Genomic DNA, 4,980 nt, shown 5'->3' with positions numbered 1-4,980 from the left:
ATTCACACTAACAGGCAAGTATAACTACTTTTCTTATGACCTTCCAATAGTTGTCTTTTTAATATACATGTATCCATTATCGTTACATCTAGATATTGACTACTATAATATAGTTTCATGATTACTAATATTATTTTCATTATTCCAAAAGTTATTTTATTAATAAAGTGTAGGGAAGCATAAAAAACAACTTAAGGCTGTGATCAAGAATCATAATTAACTTTTCAATCCACTGTAACTAACATGATCTTCACATATATTTTTTCTCTTTGAATCTTGTTAACCCAGTTTCACCACACCACTACTCCATGACTTGATCACCAAGACTAACACTCTTTCACCTGATGCTTTCAAGCAAGACAAACAACTTCCAGCCAAATCACCAGCCAGTTTAGCACAGTTAGTGAGCCATATCTTCTTTTGATTTAACTTTCAAGATCTCCACTAACAACTTTCAATATTTGATGTCCTTTGCCAACTAGGAAAAACCCATCCTTCAGGTTGCTCATCCAGGGCAGTAACTTGATTGGTTTTTTTGTTTGTATTTTCTGTATGTGTTAGGCTGTGTGCTGAAACTTCAGCTCAGTACCGTTATTCAACAGTGTAGTTGTTCCTTCTACTTACAATAGATAAATTCTAAGACTATGTTAACAGCATCAGTTTCTTTCTCGTAAACTAACTTACACTTTTTGGAAAAGAGTGCTGTGGACAATTGTAAGTAGGACTGTGTTGGGATCCTTTTGGGAATTAATGTGAAATTCCTTAAAATTTCAGTTTTTATAAAACTAAATTCTTAATTTAAAAAATCATGAAATTGGATATTTGTGCTAAAGTATAATTTTTTTTTTTGATGAATCTTCACTCAGTGCAAAAAAATGAAAAAAGTATTACATTATATTGTTAGCATTTGTTGTAATCTTTAGACCTAGTTTATCATACTATTACTTTTTAAGTTCCTAAATACAGAATCCTGGGTGAACTTTTGAAGTACTTGAATATTTTTAAACGCATTTTTTTTCTAACAACATGTTAGTTGTTATTCTACAAGCTAATCTACACTTATATAGCTCAAACTTTGTGAAATAAATACATGAAAATAATCTTTCTCAAAATGTATAATGTCATTCCAGATTCTGTAATGAAAGTAAGCCGACTTTCTACAATGATAACAGGCTATAACAAGCATAAAATAGATACATTTGTTTTTTCTCATGTAATGGGGCTTAAAAGTGAATTTTGTGTTCCATAGTCATTGGTTTGTGGTGTGGAAGACACTTATAAGTGTTCACTAAAATGTGGCAGCTGCAAACATAACACTCGTTAAAAAAGTTATGTAACTAGAAAAAGGTCACAGTGTTGGAAAATGTATTTGTAGGGTCACATTTATACTTTTAAATTATGAATTGTTTGTGTGTTTTAATATTTTTTTTGAAATATAAAATGGATTTTTCAAACTTATGAAACATTGCCAACTGTTTCAGCAGTAGAAACTGAAACTTAGATGTTTTTCTGTAGTTGTAGTTTGTTATTTTTTATATATTTGTTGAACCTTTCATTTTGTGCCCACTGAACAAAGTAAAGTACTTACTTGATCATATTAAAATAAAGTAAGGATTATGTGGATATTTACGATTTAACCATTTTTGAACTTGCTGGTTACTAGTGTATTTAGTAAATAATGTCGCATCAAGAGTCCCTCTGAGTAGACATTATAATGTATGAGTGATATTTATTTAATACATCATGTATGTTGGTTAAAAGAAATCACTTCTGCAACTGATTTTTCTCTGTACAGGCCGAAAACAAAGTTATTTTAATTGCTTAAAACTTCTGAACTATATAAATCAGCTGTATATCAATGAATATATTACACATGCATAACAATAACTAAAAATCTATTTTTTTTTTTGTTAGTTTTATACACTGGTTGGTATTGAAATGTTTTCAACCATAAGCACAATAGTACCACACAAGATACAATCTTGTTAGCAGTATGTTATAATACGTTTAGGATAAGTATACTGAGATTGTGTTCAACTCCAAATATTTATGAACAAATAACTACAGAAAGCATGATGTAACTACTTTTGTAAGAGAAAGTTCAACTTCTAAGTGTTTTATACAAAATGGTACCGAAACATATTTTTAGGCAATTCTATATTTAAATTTTTTTGTAAATAATTTTGAATCATTAATAATTTACTTAATAAAGAATGCATACTCAGGATTTTAAAGGATCATTTTAGAGCTACTTCATACGATATACAAGTTAATTTGTACCTTTTTGAAACTATTTTAAATGTAAATTAAATATCACAATTACAGTATTGTGATGGTTTGAATGTTCTAAAGGCTTTCAAAACATCTTTGGATACACTTTGTGGATGCTTTTTCTGTTGAGACATCAAGATCAAATTAGATTTGTATTATATTAACAGCTATATATATATATATTAGCACCATAAATTTACAAAGACAGTTTGAACTTTAGCTCTTCAACATAACTTACTAAAAGTACAAAGTTTAAATTGCTGTAAGAATTTATTTTGGCCAACAAGTATGTTGCAGTATTTCTTTATTATTTAGTTCTCAATTCATTCTAGCCCATAAAATTGTTGTGGTTGATGTGGGATTAAATTACTTTGACCATGTGTTAGAGATATTGGCCATTATTAAGACTTGAGTATTTTTGATTACCAATTTGATTGTTATGAAGTGTATTTAGCTGTTTTTTTTTCTATAATTATTATTTCAAAATTACATATTTTTTTGTTGCTTAAGTATGAAGAGATTTCTTCTATGAAACATGGTTTTCGGGTTTTTAATCACCTTCAAAAGCACAGTTTATATCTGCTATCCACAAATTTGACAATTTGAAGAATCTATTTTAATTTTTTGAGTAAATTTCTGTATAAGGTTGATTTTTTTATGGTCATGAATTTCTATAATTGCTCTTATATCAAATCTTTTAACAAGAAATGAGTTTTCTTGCACATATTTACCTGTGCCATGGTTTAATTAAAATCAGTAGAGTTGTTTATAGCTCTTTGTGCCAAACACTCCTAGCAACAGGTACTCTAAAAACCTTTCTTTTTAAAAATTTAATTGTAATCATTTCGTAGGTCACAGATACACAGAGTAAACATTTTAGGAAAGTCTTGATTTAAAGAACCTTTTGTAGTGTAACTTTCCATCATTTTATCTTACAAGCTTACAAATGTAAATATTACAACAATACTGCATCTCTAAATGTATCGTATATATTAACAATAATTCCTTTTTCTCTGTAATGAAAATTTAACATTAAACTATCTAAGTATTTTCAAAAAGAAATATCACAAATTGTATTGGCATTTAAAATGTTAATTAACATTTAAAACTTTTGATAGGCTAATATTCACAGCTATAGAACTTATGAAATGTACTCATGTAACTTTTATAGGCTAATCAGTTTTCCATATATGTTGTAATTTATTTTTACTTGCTCATGTTACATGAAGTTAGTTAATTCAAAATTAAACCACTGCTTTGAGTATATAGCTTTATTAATCATCATTTATTTAGTGTAATACTCTGAATAGCTTTTCACATAATTTTATCTGTTTGCAGTCTTGCATCTAATTAAATTAGTTGTGAGTAAAATATGAAGCTTTGTAAATATATTTAAAGGTATGTGAATTATATATCACATTCTGAACTACACATCTAGATTTCTGTCAGTAGTTCTTTGGAAATCTCAATGTATTTTAATTTAAACCCTGTACATTTAAACAGTAGAATGTTTCTGGAGTAATAGATTAAGAATTCTCTTTTTTTTTTTAATACCCACACTTACCAATATGTTTAATTTGTATACTGTAGAAAGTTATAATTATAAATTGCATTTGTGACATTTAGCATTAGGTAATTATATAAAGTTTAATTACATAACTTGAAGTAGTTGTATGAGTTTACTACTATTACCAATACCTCAGTTTCACTTCAGAATCTGGCTGTTCCATACTTATTTAAGAGAGGTTTGTTACTATTGATAAATTTTTTATATATTGGAGAAGAAATCTCATAAGTAAACTAAGTCTGTCCAACTTGTTTTATGTATTACATTGAAATTTTTCGTTTAGTCTGAGTATTCCTTAAAATTTTCAATTGTTTCCCAGTGAAACTTTCTATAAAAACAAAATCAGACACGGTTTCTATTACAATAAACAATTTATTGAAACAAGTAAATGGTTAAGTACATGAAAGCAGTGGTTACCAGGATAAAAAATTTTAAGTACCCACAACAAAAAACTTTAAACTAGAGGTATTTTGATCTTTGAAGGAGAAAAATAAATATTTTATTGAAAAAAGTTAGATAAATATATCTTAAGGCACACAGCTTTATATTGTGCAAAATTCCATATTTTTGACATAGCACCATTTTCTAACATGCACTCTTAGGCTTTAAGCAAATTTCATTGATCCACTTATTATGTACTTCTAAAATCTCAATAAGATTAAACATTCAGGGAAAGCAGCTAGTCAACAGTACCAACCACCAATTTCTGGCCTACTCTAAAACCAGGATTTGAATATCACTCATGACACAGTGTGGTGGCAATTTTAATATTTTTCTAATAATTGGAGGTAAACCATGTATACTCAGATTGACAGTCTATAATGCTTACCATTAGGCCATGCCTGGTCTAACTATTTTATTCGTACAGTTCAACCACTACAACTATGAATAGTTTTGTTTTAGAATTTTTGCAAAAAATTACCTGTGTATAACCATCTCTCATTCTGAACTGATATTTCAAGAAGATACCAGAAATATACCATAACTGAGAAATTGTGATATTATTTTGGAAAAGGTCTGTGTTTGTGCTTCAACAAATAATGACCAATCTGAGACTGTCACAGTGCCCTCTTGTCATACATGGTCTGAAAGTTTATAACTGTTATGCTAAATAGCACCTTTATAACACAACTGTGGCTCCA

The 4,980-nt window shown here is 28.4% G+C and overlaps 1 protein-coding gene across 2 annotated transcripts in view; it reads left to right on the top strand.

Annotated features, from left to right (window-relative positions):
• LOC106459634 (protein held out wings-like) overlaps positions 1–3,771 on the top strand; it is a 55,895-nt gene extending 52,124 nt beyond the window's left edge. For both annotated transcript variants that reach the window (XM_013919266.2, XM_013919265.2), the window contains one exon: positions 289–3,771. The gene's annotated coding sequence lies outside the window, so the exon portion shown is untranslated. The remainder of the gene's footprint in view (positions 1–288) is intronic.
• The last annotated feature ends 1,209 nt before the right edge of the window (positions 3,772–4,980 follow it).

Source organism: Limulus polyphemus, unplaced genomic scaffold, assembly GCF_000517525.1.
Source record: "Limulus polyphemus unplaced genomic scaffold, Limulus_polyphemus-2.1.2 Scaffold640, whole genome shotgun sequence".
Lineage (NCBI taxonomy): Eukaryota > Metazoa > Arthropoda > Merostomata > Xiphosura > Limulidae > Limulus > Limulus polyphemus.
The sequence above is the reverse complement of the archived record's forward strand: the minus strand, read 5'-3'. Positions and strand labels throughout refer to the sequence as shown.